This window comes from Gossypium raimondii, chromosome 2, assembly GCF_025698545.1.
Source record: "Gossypium raimondii isolate GPD5lz chromosome 2, ASM2569854v1, whole genome shotgun sequence".
Lineage (NCBI taxonomy): Eukaryota > Viridiplantae > Streptophyta > Magnoliopsida > Malvales > Malvaceae > Gossypium > Gossypium raimondii.
The window spans coordinates 37,345,875-37,368,404 of NC_068566.1; positions in this window are offsets into that span (position 1 = coordinate 37,345,875).

The following is a 22,530-nucleotide window of genomic DNA, read 5'->3' on the forward strand; positions in this document are numbered from 1 at the left end:
ACGTTAAGATTTTGCTGACGTGACGGCATGCAAGCAACTTAAGTCCCTTTTGACCCGTATTGATCCGACCCTTGGTAAAAAATGATTAAAATCATCATTTATTAATAAATAAATAAATAAATGTTTTCCTTCGGTTACTAAATCGATTGAAACAAAAAGCTTTTTGATTTCTTAAGAAACCTTTTGGATTATCCTTGAACTTCAAAAGCCATATATGATTTTATTTTATTGACACTGAATCCTTTCACCACTCTCGTTTCCATCCTTCAACATTTGTGCGAGAAAGCCTTTCGATTCCATTTGAAAAGTTCTTCGATTACCCATCTCAGAAACCTTTTTGATTACCCAGCCATCTGAAAAATTCTTCATCATCTCACTGAAAGAAGCCTTGTTTCATCATCGTTTAGTCAGCCCTTTCAATTACCCAACCATTTGTGGTATTTAAATCAAGATTGCCCTATTTTCATCATCGATTACTAGTATTTTACTCAACCTTTCAAGGTGTTTTTTTTCATCATTGATCACTTAGCATACCTTTTTATTGATTGGGTAACTTTTTTTACCTATATAGAAAACACTTTTCATCATCGATGTGTTTTTTATTGTGTGTGTTTTAAAAATAGAAAGTTTTTGGTTTTTCTCTGCTTGAATTTTGACTCATTCTCAGAAAGTGACAAATTTTTATTAGGACCATCGGTTTTCTAGTTTAAAGAATGTTTAACATTCTTTCTTATTGTTTATATACTTTATTAGTATTATAACTAATTTCTAATTTTTTTGTTGTTGGTATGCATGTGTTTGTAGATAACTTCATCTTGAAGGGAATTCTATTTTAAGGGTTAAACCGATTGAGGATGAAAGGCCGTCTATTAGTATATCTCATTATGTATGTATATTATGTATGTTATGTATATTATTGTTTATGTTTGTATATTACGTATGTTATGTAGTATATTACTGTTTTTGTATTTTATGTATGCTATGTTATGTGTATTATTGTTTATGTATGTATATTATGTATGTTATATTTATTATTGTTTATAATATGTATGTTTATCATGTATGTATATTACAATTTATATTTTGTATGTGTAGTGTTTTATCATGCCTTGGGATAAATGTATGGTGCATATTAATTTGGGTGGAATTTTTTTGTCATAGACCCTTGTGTAGCCTATGTAGTAGGGGAAGTGTTGCAATGGGATTTTGACCTAGATTTCCTGTGTTATTCCACTTTGTGTGAGATGGTAGTGAAAGCTAGGTATATAGCTGTAAAGAACTTTGTATACTGTGAGGGTAGGTTAGATTTTAGTAAGGGACTGAGTGTTTGCTATGAAAATTCATCATTCATAGCAATGATTAATCGTAATAGAAAAATAGTGTCCATACATGTATATGTTGAACACGAGGTAGACACACCTGATGCTATTGATGATACCATGTTGTTGTTTTCCACTAAGGAGAGGGAAGTAAATAGAGGGGTTGGGGAACCAAATTGTAATAAAGAATTAAATTGTAATGAGAGAGTTAATGGTAGGGCTGAAAAACCATATACCGAGTTAGGTGGAGAATCTAATATGGGACTAGAGTTGGTTGAGAGTAGTGATGCATGTGCTGAGAGTGGGGAAAGTTCTGAAAGTAGTGAGACTAGTGATACAAACAACTCATTAGGCAGTGAAGGGGTTTTAGAGGTCGAATCTGAGGATTAAAAGATGAGAAATATCAAAGCTTGGTATAGAAATTATAAAGGCAATAAAAAGAACCAAAGAGAAGCAACAAATAGGGTTAATAATGAGGGTTAAAAGGTAGGTGAAGGTAGTGAAAGGGGAGAGAAAAATGGTGAGATTTCAGATCCAACAGGCAGGAGAACTGATTATGTTGATTCATTAGATTTGGGGCCTTATGGAAGTGATTCAGATGGTGAGGTAGTCTGTAAGAGAAGCCGAAATGTATGTTTCAATCCTAATAACCCAATCTCACATTTAGAGCTTGGTATGGTGTTTAAGGGACTAGAGGAATTCAAGACTACTTTAGCAAAGTATGTAGTAAAAAGGAGGTTTGATATTCTCTACCTTAGGAATGAAAAGGGTAGGAGTAGGGCTAGATGTAGGGAAGACTGCTGCTCTTTTAAAATGTATGCTATTGTAGATAATAATGTGAGTTTTTCAAGATAAAAAACCTTCATAGAAACCCACAAGTGTTCAATAACTTTTAAGAACAAAATGACATATTAAAAGTTTGTTAGGGAGCATTACTTAAGTAAAATCAGAGTGATTCCAAAGCTGAAGTTAACTGAGATGCAAAAACTAGCCAATGAAGAGTAGAAAGTTAATTTAAGTAGGGGTACATACAGTAGGGCTGGGAGATGGGCACTGAAGGATATCAATGGAAGGGTAAGTTATGAGTTTAATAGACTATGGGACTACTCAAATGCAGTTAGAAAGATAGATCCAGATGGCAATATAGAGGTGATTGTAGAAAGACCAACCCATACTAAGGTTCCCAAGTTTAGGAGATTTTATGTAGGGTTTAGTGCATCGAAAAAAGAGTTTCTAAAGTGTAGTAGACCTTTTATTTGTCTAGATGAATGTTTTCTAGAGGGAAGATTCAATGGGGAACTTTTGTTTGCTGTTGGTAGAGATGGCAATGACCAAATCTAACCTATTTCATGGGTAATTGAGGAGAATGAAAGCAAAGAAACATGGTGTTGATTTATTAAGAATCTAATTTTATATTTACAAATTGGAGATGGTTCTAGATTCACATTCATGAATGATAAACAAAAGGTATGTTAGGGACATTACTTAAATAATTTTTTTATACTATGCTTAATTTATTAAACCAACCATCTAATACCAGTGGTTTTTGTTTGCATTTAGGGATTGATGGAGGAGATATCTGAGTTGTTGCTAAGGGTTAAGCACAAACTTTGTGCAAGGCATTTATATGCCAACTAGAGGAAAGAAAATCCTAGAGGAGACTTGCAACAAGCATTTTGGGGAGCATGCAAATCATATATAACAACTGACTTTGAAGATCACATCGAAAAGATTGACCGTATCAAAAATAGTGTCAAGGTAAGTCTACTTAGGACTGATCCTGAACAATGGTTAAAGGCTTTTTTTCTGGTAGGTCTATATATGATGCAACTGACAATAATTTTTCCAAGTCCTTTAATGCAATGATTTTAGGAGCTAGGTCAATGTCTATCATTTCCATGTTAGAAGAAATTAGGCAATATGTAATGGGGAGAATTGTAAACAATTTCATCAAATGTAAAAATTAGAATGACCAATTATGTCCTAAGATATGTGAGAAGTTACACAAGAGTATCCAAATGAGTTCATACTGTCATGTTAAATGGAATGTAGCAGAAGGGTTGGAATTTGCAAACTTTGGTGATTTTGTAGTTGTTGATTTATTTTAGTGATCATGTAGTTGTAGGAGATAAGATCTTACTGGCATCCCATGTCCACATGTTGTTGCAGCCATTTTCTGGAAAAAAATATGATATTTTTTATTTTGTATATAAAGGGTTTAAAAAAGATGTTTGAAAAATTGTATGACTTTGTATTGCCTACTACCCTAAGTGATAAATTTTGGTTAAAAATCGATATGGGGCCAATTGACCCCTCCCTCATTCTAAATAAAATGCTTGGGAAGCCAAAAGAGAATAATGTAATAGAAGAGGGAGAGAGGAGTGGGAGTAAACTGTCTAGAAGAGGGAGAAAGATAAAGTGCCACAAGTGTTTCATGGTTGGACACAACTCCAGAAGCTTTCAAACTTCATCTGTTGTAAGTGTTTTGATAACTAAGAATTTTAATGCAATTGTTCACTAATTTAAGAACACCTAACATGTTATATTTGAAGTGTACACCTCCACCAGCTCAAATAGCTCCTGCTTCACTACCTCTAGTAGCTTCTACTCCATCAACTCCTTCTGATCTTGCTCTATCAGCTCTTTCTGAAACTGTTGCATCTGAAGCATCTGCATCATCACCACCAACGCCTTCAACACAACCAACTATTCCCACTATGCCAACCTCTTCAACACAACAAATACTTACAAGACTTAGTAGCAAGGGTAAACAAGTTGTGTAAGGGATTGGGTTATACACTAATGAAAGGACATGGATGCAAATTTTGAATGTAAGTTACCAATTGTTGGATTGTTATGATTATTGTATTTTGGTGACATGTTTTTTAATTATGTATTTTATGCATTGCATCTCGGTATGAGAGGGGAAACCATGGTGACTACCCTAACCAAGTGCACCAATAAAAAGAAGAGAAGTAGCAACTAGGAAACTGTTGGTGGGACTCAGGAAAATAGGAATTTAAAAAAAGCTAAGTCCTAAGATCCTCCCAAGCACAATCGTAAGTCATGGAGATAGTTGATGTCAATCTAATTTCATAGAAGAGTTATGGACTCTGTTTTGTTGTTTATACCTCCCAATTGACTTCAGTAAGCCATGGATAATTTGATGGTTTTATTTTGATGGTTCTATTTTGTTGGATAGTTTATGTTGATCCTTTATATGATGGTTGTATTGGATGGTTCAATTTTTTTGATGTAGATTTTGGTATCTGCATACTTTTATGATAAAATTTTACAACAACATAAAAATATTTTCCATTCAATTTAATTCATCCATTCTTAATAAGATATGTAACAAATACATTTACAACATTTCACCATCCAAAAGTAAGATAACCCAAAAACACCATCTATGAAACAATCAACAACTTATAAAAAACTATTACTTTCTTGTTCCTTGACATTTTAGCCTTGTACAGTGTTATATTCTCTTCCAAACAAGTTACCTAAAATCACATTCTTCGCATTTCCTTAATATTGAGCTCATCGTTCTCAAGTTTTAATCTCATATTTCTTGTCAATAGCATCTTATTTTGAAGCATTATTTCATCGATTGTGCATCCTTATTCTTCTGTAATTGAATCCATCCCGTAACTGTTACCTTCAACCTACCAAAAAAAAAAAAATCAAAACCCCTGGTCTTCATTTCTCACATACAAAAAAAAAAACACAGAATATTAAAAATCTAAGAATACATCTTAAACCCAAATTGAAACAAAATGTCAATACACACAAAACCCATTGTTTCTCACAAACCCAACTATGGCAGACCAAAACACAGACCTTAATTTACCTATTTGAAGTTTGCACAACTAAAGAAAATTTTCCCTTAGTTCTTTGGAGTATTCGCGTTGCAAACGAGAGCCCTTAACCTACAATGGCAATACAAAATCTTAACGCTGTTAGGCTTAAGTACTAAACTAGTGGAAGGGAAAAAGGTTACGGTACAAATCTAAGACAAAAAAAAAAGTATAAGTACCAATCTATTAGAAGTGGACAAGTTCAAGTACCAAATTTATATTTAAACCTTAATAAATATTATGCGTTGATAGAATATACTTTTAAAAGATTCTTGCATTAATAAAAACTTGTTTGCAAAACTTCAAGTCAAGAAAAAGAATAAGCTTAATTTATAAATTGGTATTTATTTTTTGTATTTAAATATTTTTAAAAATAAAGAAAATTTATTCAATTAGTTCAACCAGTTTTTTAGCTTGGTTCAATCGGTTTGTATTGGCTCATGATTCAATTGATTCAACCCATATCTTTTAGACTAGTACCTTGGTCAATTCCTTATGTAAACAGTTCAATCAATTAATTTAGTTCTAAAAATGCTAATTTTGATCAGTGAAAGAGCTTTTTTGATCTTGTCAAGTCAAGTCAAGTCAAGTAAGTAGGTGTTGAAGTTTAAAAACAAAATTATTCGCCAGCATCTCAACTTGGGGAGGGTGAAGTTCAAGCATTGTCGGTATTGCCAAACATTATAAAAAATTAACGAGGAAAAATAGAAAAAAATAAAGAGAGAAATAATGTAAAAGAGAAATACAAACTATTTTTAAAGTTTAAATGACATGATAGTCTACTATTGGTGAACTTTTTTAATAAATATAACATTTTGATTAAAATTAGTAATGTGAAAAATAATTTAAGTATCATTTATCCATATTGAAATTTTTTAAGATCTTTTCAAGTTAACTTATAGACTAAATTCATATATGTTAATTACTTGATTTGTAAACCGAGAAAAAAATAGATTTCTAAGATGATTTATCTCAAAACCCTTCTTTAAATAATTTACTAGTTTATAATCTTTTAAGAATTCTAATAATATTGAGATAAACATATATAATAAATATAACAAACACTAACCTAGAACTTCTTACAAAAAATTATGGGTGAATTGGATTATTTTTGTGATGTTCCTTCAACATATATTCACTAATATAGATACCACATTGACCAGATTGTTCCAACAGATCTAGGTAAATACTACCTTTCATGAGGTTTTTCTTTTTTTCATTTTCAGGTACCTAAAGTTTTTTAGGATTTCATGATTAGGTGTTTATTCAATAATATGTATTTCTAATATACAGAAACTGTAATGCCCTTAACCCGATTTGATGAACCGGATCCCAATCTTGGGTATTACCACACAAATATAGACACAAGCTTAAACTACTTATACAGTTTACAGATAATTACAACTTACTTAATTGCAAAATTTCAAACTAAAATACATTAGTAAATACAATGAGTAATTACAACTTCAACTCGAGGTAATTAAATTTCAGCAATACTAATTTAAAAACCTAATCTATTACAGATACCCTAAAGCATGGATTTCTAAGTAGCAATTTTAAACTTAAAGCAAGCCGCCAACTTGCTCTGTATGCATAATGACCTATATGCATAATGACTTGATACGCCACTTCTTAGCGTAGTCTTGACATCGTCCCTCCCAGCGCAGACTCGCATCAATTTACCTGTAACATATCACAAACTTAACTTGTCAGATTCCATTCGGACTACACATACAAGCCAACAAACATTCATACAATAGTATAACCTTTATATCATACTTTTCTGATGTAGGTTTCATAGTTCATTCGATTTCCACAAAAATATCAAGCATAAACAGTATACATGCAAGAGTCAGTTTAGGGATTCACCTGATTCTCACCTACTATAGCTCAAAACTCTAAATCCAGACTTTCATCGCACAAGTCAGCAACAACTACTTGACATGGAGTAATTACCGGTGAAGATCAAGATCTACAACTCCAGCTTGAAGGAGAGAGAAATATTGTAATTTCTTTAAGATTTAGGTAGCAATACTTCCTGAGAAAGAAAGAAGAAAAACTCTCCTTTTTCTATCCTGAATATTTATATAAATAACCTAAGCACTAATTGAAACCTGACACCTGCATTAAACTTTCAAGACTACCTTTATATATAAAGAAAATAGGTTTACAATTGTAAATGGGAATTCAATATTTTATATTTCTAGTCCAACCCTTTGTTCCATCCTAATTACCTCATTAGTACGTAACTAAATTGATAACCTAATAAATTGGGTGTACAATACCTTTGGTAATAACCTAATTACCCAAAAGTCCTCATTATTCTTGCCAATCTCTTCTTCTTTACAACTCAACACATTTAGAGAACAATCCTTGCATAATAATCTAACATCAACTATGCGTCCAACCTGTACACTGAAAGAACCAATTGGCCAGATAGGGCTTCACTCAAACTACTTTTGGGTTACCCGTCTAACTCAAGGCTCTCCAAAACTAGCTGTTACAGAAACCTTAACTATTTATTATTTTTCTTTTACAAAAATTTCATCTTTGGAATCAATTGAGCTATCATGTTTTGGTTGATGTTTTTTTGAACTGGACCGATGATTAAATCAGTCAGACCATCAATTCCCAATTGAATCGGTTCAAAATTTTAAATAATAAAAAAATTTAAATAACTAAATAAGTTCAATGATTAAATCTGATTCAAAAGAGTCCAATAACTTTGTTTCTGTTCTTGTTCTTTAAAAAAATAGTTTTAGATCTAGATTTGGTTATTATCTCAGTTTTTTTTTTCTCTTTTAATTTGTCTCTCTTGCTACAAAAATGGAGAGGAAGCAATCTTTATCTTATGGTTTTCATTTCAATTCCATCAAACATCATATTTGCTGGATAACAATTTATTTTAATTCGGGTCTCAGTTTACATTTTTTTCTTCTTATTTTTTATATTTTTTTCTGGCTAGGGAAAAGCACATTTTCTCAAAAAATTAACCACACTAATTTCTTACCCATTTTTTGGTTTGCGGTTTGTGATTCAATCGCATTTTTTTCGGTTATTGGTCTAAGAATTTTTATACTAGTATTAAGATTGGCTACTCAACTAATTATCGGTTCGTCCTGTCCGATTTAAATAACATTGACTTTGGGCATGGCTTACTTTCGTTTGCTCTTGGAAGTTATCCTATTGAAACATGAAACCAAAGTGGAGTATTTCAACTGGTACATGAGACTATTCTCATTAGGTTAGTAAATACATTTGACAATTATTTGCAAGAGTTACTAAAGAATTATCTTAGAATATTCTAGCTCATATTACTTTGTATGAGTATCTAGATATAATAATGATAATTCCTTTTATTTGATTCTCTATTCATTTGATTATTCTCTCCCTAATATTAGGAAAATCACCTCATGAAATGATAATTGACAAAATATGTCATAAATGAATCTCCAATTAATGTTCAAGATATTTAATAATAAAAGGAACTCATATAATATATATATCACATGTCCGAAAATTCCAAAATGATATATATTTAACTCCTGACCAAAAGTCAATTGTAACCGTAAGTATTTATTATAGCTTTTTGACTTGATGTGTACAAATACTGTCGCATGTAAAATATTATTTCTCTATATATGTAATGACCCGATTTTCAGTGGTAGTAGAGAATACGGTTTTGAAATCCCATTTTTACAAACCGAGTCTGTAAATATTAAATATGAATATTTATAGAGATGATATCAAAATATATTAAAGATTGGTCCTGTAATTTTGTCGAATTAATAGTTAATTAAGACTTATGCATTAAATTGTAAAAGTCCAATCACTATAGATTTTAATTTATAAAAGGCTTGAGAATTAAAATAGCAATTAGTCGAAGGTCTTAAATGACAATTAAACCATTTTAAATAGGAGAAAGTGGATGATGATGGTAAAATCCACTAAATTTGATTAAGTTAAATTAAGTTAATTAAATCATTTTATGATGATTAAACTAGTTTAATTAAACATTATTCAAGCTATATAAGCAAAGTTAGTGGGAAAAGATGTTAAATTCATCTTTCATCTTTATCTTCTTGTCATCCACGAAAAAGAAAAGCCTAAGGGAGCTTTAAACCATTCGGTAAAAAATTAGTAGGTAAAATCAATTCCTTTTCTTGTATTTTTTTATAGATTTGAGGTCATGGGAGATTGGTTTAGCTAGTCCATGTACTAATTTGGAAAACTATTAAAGTTTTAGAAAGTTGTCATTTTTGATTTCTTGAAGAATTAGGTTTTAAATTGATAGATTTTAAGATTAGGTTATGAAAAGACTAGATTGTAAAGTTAATTTAGCTTATTAATAACTCTGTTACATTAGGGACCAAATTGAATAAATTTAAAACTTGTCGTGAAATTATGCTAGAAATAGAAATTCTAAGGCCTTAATGAAAGTATATGAAATTGGATTTTAATTTTAAGCTAAGAATCGAAAGTTATGTTTATCCCGAGTTTAAGGACTAAATTGAATAAAATGAAATTTTGAGGAAACCAAAATTAAATTTTATAGAATCATGCATATCATAGCGTATGAAATTTTTTTGTTATTGATTGGTGTAATAAAATAATTATTTAGATCAAGAATTGGATGAACGTGGAGTTAATTGAGAAAAACTAAAATTTGTTGATCTAAATAATTATTTAGTCCTTAAAGAATCAACTTGTTTTGGTGTTTCTAATAGGTAAGTTCATATGAAACTTACTATTTTAATTTATGTTATGTGTGATTTTGTGTCGATTTCATATATATATATATGTTTAGATATAATTAGAATTCTAGAGAATTTGGCATGTATGACTAATTATTGACTGAATTGAAATGTCATGTGATTATTGGCTATTGCATAAAAGTACAGGGTACAAATGTGAAAGTTGATTGATTATAGGACATGTAAATGAACTCTATGATCATGTACAAGGATTGGTAATGACATATATATGGAAATTATGCTCGTGTGCATTTAGTAAAAGGTTAGGATACGTTTGGCATGTCAATAGGGTTATACGCGCGCTTGATTAGGGATTTTACATGTTATAACAAGGTCTAGCATTTGTTGCAAATTATCGAGTTATATATAACATAGTTTAGCCCGGGCGGGTAACTTGATATAAATTATAGCTTGTGTTAACAACCCAGATATAAAGTTAACTTGTGTGAGCAACTTGGTCACTCGTTTATCCAAGTCCGTTTTACTAGAGTTCCATCAGGAGATATTCAATTTAATTAAAATGGAAAACTTGAAAGTGAATTGGAAATGGAATATTATATGCTTATAACTTGATATGTGACATGTGATTTCCTTAATGTTAGTAATATTACTCATGATATGTAAGTATGACTAACCTATTTGGTTGTTAATGTTGATATGTATCTAGTTGTGCCAATATGTGTCAAGGATAGCCATTTTGAATGTCAAGATGATTGGTAGTTATTATACTTTAAATAATCAAGGTAAGTGTGAAAAATAGAACGTCGATAATGGCATTGTATCGTAAAGAAAAAAAATAAAAATAAAACACACAGAATTTTTATGTGGAACCCTTTCTGGGAAAAAAACCACGAGTAAAGGAGAAGAAAACATTTCTGAATGATACAAGAGTAGAGACGATTACATCTATTTTTAGGTTTAAAACACCTTATTCTAATCAACATCAAATAGAGGAAGTAAACTTCTATACGAATTCCACTTCGGCCCTCAGCCTTCGCCTTCGTAGATCCTCTATCCTGCCACTTGTATTTATTTTAACAAGAATTTAGGTTACACAACTTCTAACAGTAAGTATAATAATTCTATTTGAACTTACTAAGCATTCTTAATGCTTAATCTAGTTATTTTCTTCCCTTGTAGGTCATCATCTTGCGAAACTTGTTGAGCCAGATCAACGAAAAGCACACACTATCAAAATAAGGTAGAATTATGTTTTTTAATCCATTATTTTGGCATGTATATAAGGATAGCTTAGTGTAAAAATAGTCATGCTCGAGATCTTGAAAACTTTACAATTTGGTCCTATTTTACCCTATGTTAGCAAAAGAGCTTTTGTAAGCTTGTATGAGACTTGTGAATGATTTAGCTTAATATGAATGTGGATTATATTTAATTGTGTTTGTGAATAGTTGTATGATGTTTATGTGATGTTAGTTCCACTAATAATGGTCGTGACATTCCATAGCTCAAATCTAGCCATCAGGTCGGGTATTAGTTGTTAAAATATATGTGAATTTTTTTATCATAAGTAATGACCAAGCTATTAATTAGAGGCATTTAATCAATAATTTTGTACTAAATCATTATGTGTATAAACAATAGGGTTTGTAACATCTATTCAATTTTTATACAATAATAATTAAAAGCTTGAGATATGAATTCACTAGCATTATCAATACAACTTACCCTAATTGCATAATATGAAAATTTTGTTCTTAATCTAACTATTTGATAAAGTAATCTCACAAACGACAACTTATGATTTGATAATAAACACACGACTTCCACATATACACATTGAATTTAATCCAAAAGCATAAAACATAAGACAAAAGTAGTGAAATAAATAAAATAAGGAAAGAAGGGATGTATATCTATTACTTATTTGTTTACAATACTTATACAAATTTTCTTTATACATACGACAAGTTTGAAGGAATAAAATTAATCTTAATCATAATGAATATCATAATCTTAATCAAATATATAAATTTTTTATAATAATATAAATAAAATTTATTAAAAAGGTAATTTTATTTAAACAGTTAAACTTGTCAGGCCTAGTGTTAAAATATTTATTCTTTTAGATGTTGGTTGTCATATTGTTATTGATGTATTATATCATCATCACACCAACAATTTTTAGGGCATATAATAATTAAGGCAAGTTAGTGTCAATAGTAGGGTTGTCCTAAACTGAATCACACCTATTATCTTTGAGGATATGAATAGAAAGTTGCATAAACAAGTAAGTGATTAAGAGATATAGAATGTTGTCTTTAATCTTTGTGCTCATGATGGGTTTCTTGGACCCTTCTATCATCATTTTTGAGAACTTAATAATGAAGAATTCAAGGCATACATTTTAAATTTGTTTTTTCAAAGTTGGCACTTACTAAAATAACTTAATGCTACTAATATTTTCCTTGTAACGACTTGATTTTAATCGGTGTCGAAAAATTCAGTTTCAAGGCCGAGTTTACTAAGTTAAGGAAGCCCAAAAGGTTTTAATTTAGCAATTACAAGTCGAATACGAAATTAGGAAGTAGAATCATGAAGTAAATATGTAAATATATTATTAAGTATAGTGCAGTAACTAAGTTGCTAGTGACTTGAATTTAAGGAATTAAAAATGGAACTTTACAAGCCTTAAGTGTGCAATTGAACCACGATTCAAAGGTAATTTTCTCATAATTATTTAAGTTAGTGGCTTAACTTAATCTTATCGTGTTGGAACATTTTCAAATATTTATAGTATTCCAATAACTATAAATGAATGAGTGTAATTAATAAAAAGATTATATTATTTGATTTTAAAAAATATAACTAGTTAAATAATATTATTTCAATATTTATAATATTAAATGAATAATTATGTGTTTATTTTAAAGACATTATTATTCAGAAAGACACCTATTGATGAAAGATGTCTCTATGAAGAGACATGACAATTCCTATAAATAGGAATAGGATTTCATTTGGAAAACACACCAAAAAAATTCTAATATTCTTTATTTCCTTCCTTCATTTTCTAATATTATTAGATTATTCTATAAAGTATTACTGCAGAAATCCTTTGTAGAAATTGAGTTTCTGTTATACATGCTCAGTGTGTAGTGGACTATTCTTGTCAGTGCAAAATGCAAATAGTCATTAACTTCATTGTATCCTCGAGGTTAACTTTCTTGGAACTCATTTGCACACCGAAGATAAGTGGGGGCGAATATAACCTTAAAGATAGTGGCTTGATACATGCCTTGGAGCCTTGTCCTATTTTTTTTTTCTGTTTGAGTTTCGTTCGTGTGTTCAAGATTTTCCTCACCGGAGATTTGAACTAACAATTTTAAGGTTATAAGATTCATGATGACTACCACAACACATGAAAGTGGAACACTAAGGGAGTTGGCTTCTAACTTTGTTAAACTTGATTGGTTTGATGGTGACAATTTTGGACGATGGCAGAAAAAGATGCACTTCTTATTATCAACTTTAAAGATTGCTTATGTTTTGCATACTCGAAGACCTGAAGACAATGATAACGAATCTGTTGCTGCAACTCGAGAAAGACAAAAATGGGACAATGCTAATTACATGTGCAGGCGCTACATATTAATGGTTTATCTGATGGTTTGTTCGACACCTACCAAAACGAGGTCACCGCTAAAGAATTATAGGACAAATTGGAGACAAGATACATGACCGAATATGTTACAAGTAAGAAATTTCTTGTCAGTCGTTTCAATAATTATCAAATGGTTGATGGTCGTTCTGTTAAGGAACAATTTCATGATATTGAAAAGATGTTGAATCAATTAAAGCAATATGATATGAAAATGGATGAAATGATTGTTGTATCCTTCATAATAGACAAACTTCCTCCATCTTGAAAGACTTTAAAAGAAGTCTAAAACATAAGAAAGAGGAAATATCTCTTGAGGCTTTGGAAAATCATCTTCTTATTGAAGAAGAATATCGAAAACAAGATCAGAACCTAAATTCTGAAAATGCCAAAGTACATGTTACGGAGAAAATACAGACTATTAAACCATTCAAGAGAAAGTTCAAACAGGTTGATAGAGCAACTAAGTTCAAAAAGAAACAAAAGGGCTCATACTATCATTGTGGAAAGCCGGGACATTGCAAGAATGAATGTCAATTTTTAAATAAGAAATCATCTTCTAAGGCTAATAATAACGAAAAGTTCGTTGCAATGATATCTGAAATTAATATGGCACAAGATGATAATACATGGTGGATTGATACCGGAGCAACCAAACATGTGTGCAAAGACAAAAGCATGTTCACAAAGTTCACACAATGTGAAAATGATAATGTCTTGTACATCGGAAATTCTTCCACCGCAACAATCAAAGGCAAAGGGTCTGTTGAACTACAATTCACTTCTAGAAAAGTTTTAACCTTAAATGATGTATATTATGTACCAGAAGTTAAGAAGAATTTAGTGTCTGGAAGTCTGTTCAATAAGTTTGGTTTCAGACTTGTTTTTTAGGCAGATAAGTTTATTTTTTCTTAGGGAGGAATTTTTGTGGGGAATGGGTATATGTATGAGAGTATATTCAAACTCAATATTATTAATAAGAATAAAAATACTATTTCTACTTATATGGTTGAATCTTTTTGTTTGTGGCATTATAGATTAACTCTTTTGAATTATAGAAAATTGAATGACATGTATAAGTTAGATTCAATTTTGTTTTAATAATAATATTGAAAATGCAATACATGTATGTTGACTAAAATTACAAGAAACCCTTTCCCTAAGGTTAAAAGGAAAACAAAATTGCTTGATTTGATATATAGTGATTTATGTGACATGCATAATACTCCTACATTAGGTGGAAAGAAATATTTTGTTACTTTTGTTGATGATTGTTCTAGATATTATTATGTATATTTATTACATTCAAAAGATAAAGCGCTTGATAAATTTAAATTTTATAAATCTAAAGTTAAACTTCAGTGTGAATCATTTATCAAGTGCTTAAGATCGGATAGTGCTAGAGAATACTATAATCCAAGTTATTTTTAATCCACTGGAATTGTCCATTAAGTTTAAGCCCCTTACACACCATAACAATATAGTGTAGCTGAAAGGAAAAACAGAGTCTTGACTGAAATGATAAATTCAATGTTATCATATTCAAGTCTTGGACAAGGTTTTTGGGGAGAAGTTGTTCTAATAGCTTGTCATATATTGAATAGAGTTCCTAATAAGGAAACTAAAATAACTCTCTATGAGCAATGGAAGAAAAGGAAACCAAACCTTAATTATTTTAAAGTTTCGGGTTGAGGAGCTATTGTCAAAGTTTTAACACCTAAACGTAAAAATTTAGGTGAAAATGAATTGAATGCATATTTATAGGTTATGCACATAATAGCAAGGCATATAGGTTCATGGTAATTGAACATAATGATTCAATTTCAATTAAATCTGTTATTAAATCAAGAGATGATATTTTTGATGAAAATAGATTTAATTCTATATCAAGACAAGTACTGACCACAACAATTGATTCATTCTTCAAATGAGAATGATATTCCATTGGAACAAATTGATAATAATGATGAATCTTGTCAAGAATTAAGAAGAAGTAAGAGGATTAAAAAGGTCAAATATTTTGGACCAAATTTCATTATGTTTCTTGAAGAAGGAAAAGGTGAAAGTATATGCAATAAGATACCTTATTGTTATAATACTGAATCTGATCCTATTACATTTGAAAAGACAATAAGATACCTTATTATTTTATGATGTGCCTTTATGGCCTAAGCCAATTTCACCTATTTCTATCTGTTGTGATAGTGAGGTTACTCTAGCAAAGGCATATAGCCAAAATATAATGGAAAGTCTAGACACATTGGATTAAGACATAGTTATGTCTGACAATTAATCTCTAATGGAGTGATCACTTTAATTATGTGAGGTCAAGTAAAAATTTGGAGGATCCTTTGACAAAAAGTCTTGCTAGAGATGCAGTAAAAAAGACCTCAAAAGGGATGGGACTCAAGCCCATTAATTAGAGTCACCCATGATGGAAACTCGACTCAACGCTTTGTATAATATCAAGTCTTGAGTTCAATGATACAGCAATTGATTATTCTCCAGAAAATGGATGAAAGAATATTAGGATTTCTACAAATGTTGGAGCATTTTACCGGATAGCTCTCCAGAACATTAGGTGTTCGTAAGAATGTATCCCTAGATCTAGAGCACTAGGTGTCCTTGATCATATATTGATATAATAATCCATGTATTCACCTATGAATTCAGAATTAGTTAATAAAATATTCAGGTATGTGCATTTCAATTGATTGTTCGATCTACAATAAATTAATAGTTGTACTCTAAAAGTGAATAATTATAAAGAAATGTATTTGAGATTAATATTGAATATAATGACTAAATTGAATGATATGATAATGGAACATGGTAAGAAATAGAAATTGTTATAGGAAATGAGAATGAAGTTGAAATATGAGAAATGTTATGAAGGGTATTAAGTTATTTGATAAATGAAATTGAGATGCAAACCCTGAGGGTGCATCGATATGCTTATATACGAAATGGAAATCAAGTTATGATATCTGCATAAAAGCTTATGGATTGATATTATGAGATATTTGTTTTATTATAAACTTTATGGTATGATATACTATAATGGACTAGTAACATGTTTAATTATTTGTTTATTTGTTATGCCTTGCTTTGTTATTCAAATTGTATTGGCACCACTAAGCATCCAATGCTCAATGTACAAACATGTTTGTTCTGTGCGTAGGGACTAGGCATATATCGATCTTTTTTATATAGTTCAAAGGTATTCAAAGTCATACAACTCAGCTCAGCAAGGTCCTTATAATATTCTTTGGAAATACCTTTAGTAATGGCATGTACCTAGGCAAATAGAAAGTAGTTAAAGTCTATGTTGTTAATGTTTGCCATGTTGTTGTTTTGGATGATTGTACATATTTTCATAAGTTAATTTCAAAGCACATATATCATGCTATGTTCAATGTCTTAGTAGATTTATGAACTTCTTATAAGAAGAATATGCTATTGATAAGTTAGTAGCTTGCCTGCCAAGTAAGCAAGTTTGTTAGTTAAGCAAGATAAACCCTTTAGCATGTATGTATCCATAATGTTTGGAGGTATTATAATGTGTGTAAATGATGTTTTAAACTTTATTTTAGAGTTTATAAGTCATGGTATTGATTCGGTAATGTCTAGGGTCAAAATAAGTAGATACAAGGTTAATTTTTTAAGTGCAGGAGTTAGGGGTTCAGTACCTGTACCCTAGGTATCGGTACCTAGCAAAAAAAATTACAATTGTTTTACAGTAACTAGGCTAGTTACCGATGCCTAAGACCATAAGTATCGATACTTAATCCCCAATCAAGGTTCCTACTCTATTTTGTTGCATTAAAACCCTTAGAATCCCATACTTGGCCTTGGACACCTCTGAATACTTAGAAATCATTTTAAAATGTTGCTAAATTATTTAAAAAGTCTTAATTATGAATTTTAATGAGTGGATAATGTTTTTTTAATTGACCTCTTGATGATTTCTTATCAAATACAAAGTGCAAAGTTAGCTTGAGTTCTTTCAGTAACGAATAATGTGGTGTCTTGCATTCAAACTTGGCAACTGGGACAAGTGTGGGTGTTTTATTTCTTAACTTGGAATAAAATAATCCAGAAGAAATATCTCATTACAAACCAATTAGTGTCAATAATTTTAGCTACATGGTAATACAAAAGATTATGGCTAATTAGTTATGCATAATTCTTGTCAATGTTGTTTCCCCTCTTCAATTGACATTTGTCATAGGACATCTGTAACACCCCAAAACCGGCCTAGATGTTACGGTCTGGTTATGAAGGTCACATTAATACATAAAACTTTGACCATTTATTTTCATGAAAACTTAAGTTTAAATTGAGAGTAAATAAATTAAATTAAATTAACAAAAAACATATATACCAGAAAACGTAACCATCTTCCTAGTAGTGTTGTTGTTACCAAAAATTTAGGTAAGTGCGCTTTGATGAAAACATTGTTTTATTAATTATTTAAAAGCAAACCCAATTGCTTCCACTACTCAATTCGTAAAGCAACATTTTTAAATTCAAAACTTTGCAGCAGAAAAATGCTTTAGGGCTCTACATAGAGTTTCATCTATTATGCCGTCTTGTTAAAAATACCAATTAAAAGTATACATTCGTAAAATAAAAACCAAAACCACAATAATTATCCTACAAACAAGTTAAAAAGTTTGAAAGCCCGTAAAGTCCTAAATAAGCCCAAACATACTTAAAGTTAAAATATCTTAACCGAGCTCTGGAATCACTGTCAAATCCTAAGTTTGACGATTATTTGGAAAGTATCAAAACAAATGAAGTGAACTAGAAGTCCAATGTGTGTCTTGGCTCATATACAAAATTTATTATTATCATGCTCAAATGCAAACCTCAGAACAGACTGAACAGAAAACCCATATATTCAGAAGCATATATCAGAATAGAACAAACCCTTCTCTCATTCGCTACACACCAACTCTGTCCAACCAATCACAACAAATAGGACTACAAGTGTCCATCCATCTAATCACACTAGTACGTAGTGGTATGCCACTCAAAAAGTTGCAGCTAAGTTTCCATATTGGTATTGTGGTATAACCGCCAAAATTGTAACTGCCAGAATAGACCTCCTCCATCACATATCAAACCCCGCCCTGATGCATATACATAAACATACTAACACATACCCATAACAAATAAGAAATATGGCATGCATACGTTATTGTCATATTCACAGATCATATCATATAGCCTACACGGAGTTTATTAAACCAAATCAAGCTTTCTAATATACAAACACTTAAATTTACCAATTTTATGGTTTCACATGCTTACAAATTAATTTCGAATTTGATTTTAGAGTATCAAATCCGACCCAAATTGGGCCGAACAAATTGACCAAATTGGGCTCACATGTCCGTGTAGCCCACACGGCCTAACAGGCCAAACTGTGTGGCCCACATGACTTTCATTTTTTCTCGTGTAATCACACACGCTCGTGTGCTCCACACGACCTAGCACACAATTGGCCACACGCTTGTGTGGTGCACTACAATTTCGAAAACAACTTGCATTTTTCAAATTTTCCTGAGTTCTAATCAATGTTTCGGGTTAGAATCACACACCAGATAATATTCCTGATTAGTTACACAACTGAGAACTCTCGAATCCTGTATACGACATTAAACCATGCCCATTCACAACCAAAAATTAAACCAACATTTAACTTAATAATTTCCTTTACTAAAAATCAGTTTCCAAAACTGATATTTGGGCACTTACTTCACAAAAATAGCATCCAAAACAACAACTAATCCGCCAGAGGATCCCGAATATCGCACCCTTTGCCTAATTAAAGACCACAAAAACATTTAACATAATGAAGAAAGAGAATTAAACACCATTTCAATTCTTACCTTGCTCAAAGAACGAGTTAAATCTCAATATCAGAAAATAATGACATTACTTACACTTTACTTGGATTACGATCTAACAAACAAACTCCATGCAATGATCTCAAATAAAGAACAGGATGGCAACAAAGCAAAATGAAAACTCAGAAAGAAGGGAATAAGAAAAGGAAAGAAAATAAAAAGAAAGAGAAGAAAAGTGAAAAGGGAGTGAGAGTGGGTAAATTGGGGTGAGTAAAATTAGGGATATTTTGCTAATTCAAAATAAAATAATTTGGTAATATCCTAACCCACCAGATTGTTCAGAATTTGAATCTAACTCAACTTCGAACACATGGAAAAGAAAAAAAAAATTCCACTTTTGTGCACAACAAGGCTCTAACTCAAGACCCCCTTACAGACTAAAGCTTTACCACTAAACCAATAGGCTCATTATTGTCAGCAACTCACAAAATCAAAAGATAAGCCCTAAGAATCAAGTTTGACATAATTCCAAAATTAATGGGAAAATTCCAAAACAAGGGAATCGAACTGAAGACTCAAGTAAAACATCCAAAGCACTTAACCATCATACTAAGGGTGGGTTTGGATGGGCGATTGGGTATGGTGCGGTGCAGTGCGTTTAGCTTACTTTTTGTCTCATACTACAGTATCACTAACTTTATCGACTGAGTAAGATTCCCATAAGACTTTTGTCTATCAAAAGTGGCTTTAAGTCGATCTCGAATTAATCTAACTTTATCCTCAATCTCAGAAACTAACTCCGATCCCATAATCTTCCTCTCACCCAACCCGGTCTAACAAAGTGGAGTGTGACACTTATGACCATATAAAGCCTCATAAAGTGCCATCTGAATACTAGACTTAAAACTATTATTATAAGTGAATTCAGCTAATGGAAAAAACTCCTCCCAACTACTCCAGAAGTCAATAATACAACTCCAAAGTATATCCTCTAAAATCTAAATTACCCTCTCGGATTGACCATCAGTCTTCAGGTGAAATGTTATATTGAAGTCCAGCTGAGTACCGAGAGTTTCGTGCAGTTTCTTCCAAAATCGAAAAGTAAATCAAGGATCTCGATTTGAAATAACCGATATTGGAATCCCATAAAGCCTAACTATCTTAGAAATGTATAACTTCACTAGCTTCTGCAAAGAATAATCGGTCCTAACCGAAATAAAATGAGTAGACTTAGTCAACCAATCCACTATAACCCATATCGGATCCTTTTTAGTAGGTGTTAAGGGCAACCCACTAACGAAGCCCATAGTTACATGTTCCCATTTTCACAACGGACTCTTAAAGGGCTGAAGCAAACATAAGGGCTACTATGCGTTTCCCGCAGAATGGATTGCTTCAAATCCGCATCACTCGGCACACAAATCCGACCTTGGAAACCTAGAATACCATCACTATTAAACCTAAAATTTGAAGTTTTACCCTCATCAATCTGTTAAACCTGACCGATCAGAAACTCATCCAAAAGTTTTTTTATCCCTAATCTCATTCATCCAAGTTGGCTTAACTTGCAACTTGGCAAAAATTCCATCATCATCAAACAAACTTAGGTGAACAAACATCGCCCTCAACTCAGACATAGATCTCCGACTAAGAGCATTGGTCACCACATTAACCTTACCAGGATAATACTCTATCGTGCAACTATAATCCTTAAGCAACTTGATCCATCGACATTGTTGAAGATTCAACTCCGTCTGAGTGAGGAGATACTTGAGGCTCTTTTGATCAGTGTAAATGATACACCTTTCACCATATAGATAGTGCCTCCAAATCTTAAGAGCAAAAACAACCACAGGTAGCTTGAGATCATGTGCTAGATAACTACCTTCATTATGCTTAAGATCTCTGGGTGTATAAACTACTACCTTACCCTCTTGCATTAGAATACAACCCAAATCAGTGTGAAAAGCATCACTATACACAACAAATTCTTTCCCAACTTTGGGCTGGACTAGAATGGGTGTCTGAGTCAAACTAGATTTGAGCATCTCAAAGCTTGATTACTTCACATTAGTCCACACACACGGTGCATTCTTACACAATAACTTAGTTAAGGGAGCTTCTATAAGTGAGAATCACTCGCAAAAGCTTCGATAATAATCCAAAATAGCCTCTATCTTTTTAGGGTCCACTCGAATACCCATGGCAGAAACCACATGCCCTAGAAACTTAACTTCACTCAACAAAAATTCGCACTTACTTAACTTAGCATAGAGCTCATTCTCTCAAAAAATCTAAAGAACCACTATAAGATGCTCATTATGCTCAACCTTGGTCTTAGAGTATACTAGAATATCGTCGATAAGCACTACGAAAAACAAATCCAGATACGATTGAAAAACTCACTTCATGAGATCCATGAACGTAGTCGAAGCATTTATCAAACTGAATGGCATGGCATGGAACTCGTAATGCTCATAACGAGTCTTAAAGGCAGACTTATACACATCAACTTCCTTTACTTTCAATTGATGATATCCAAAATGAATATCAATCTTTATGAACACTGACACCTCATGAAATTGGTCAACCAGGTCACCAATCCTCGGAAGTGAGTACTTATTCTTTACTGTCAATTTGTTCAACTAGTAGTAATCCACGCGCATCTTCATAGAATTATTTTTCTTTTTGATAAAAAGAACCGATGCTCCCTACGATGACACGTTAGGTCACATAAACCCCCTATCTAGAAGTCCTTGAAGTTATAATTTTAACTTTTTCAGCTCCTTTTTGTTCCATACATTAAGAAGCGATGGATACCGTAGCAGTTTCAGGCAACACCTTAATTCTGAATTCAACCTCCTTATCGAGTGGTAACCTCGGTAATTCCTTAGGAAAGACATCCGAAAAATATCTAACATTTCAAATTCCTTCTATAGCTGATTCCACAGCACTCGTGTCATACATATAAGCCAAATATGCATCACACCATTTTCAGACCAACTTTTTCACTACCGTAGCGGAGATCACATTAGAGAGGTAATCTTAGCGCTTGCCGACCATCACAACCTCATTTTTATCACCAACCTTTAGAGCCACTCTCTTATAATCACAATCCAAACC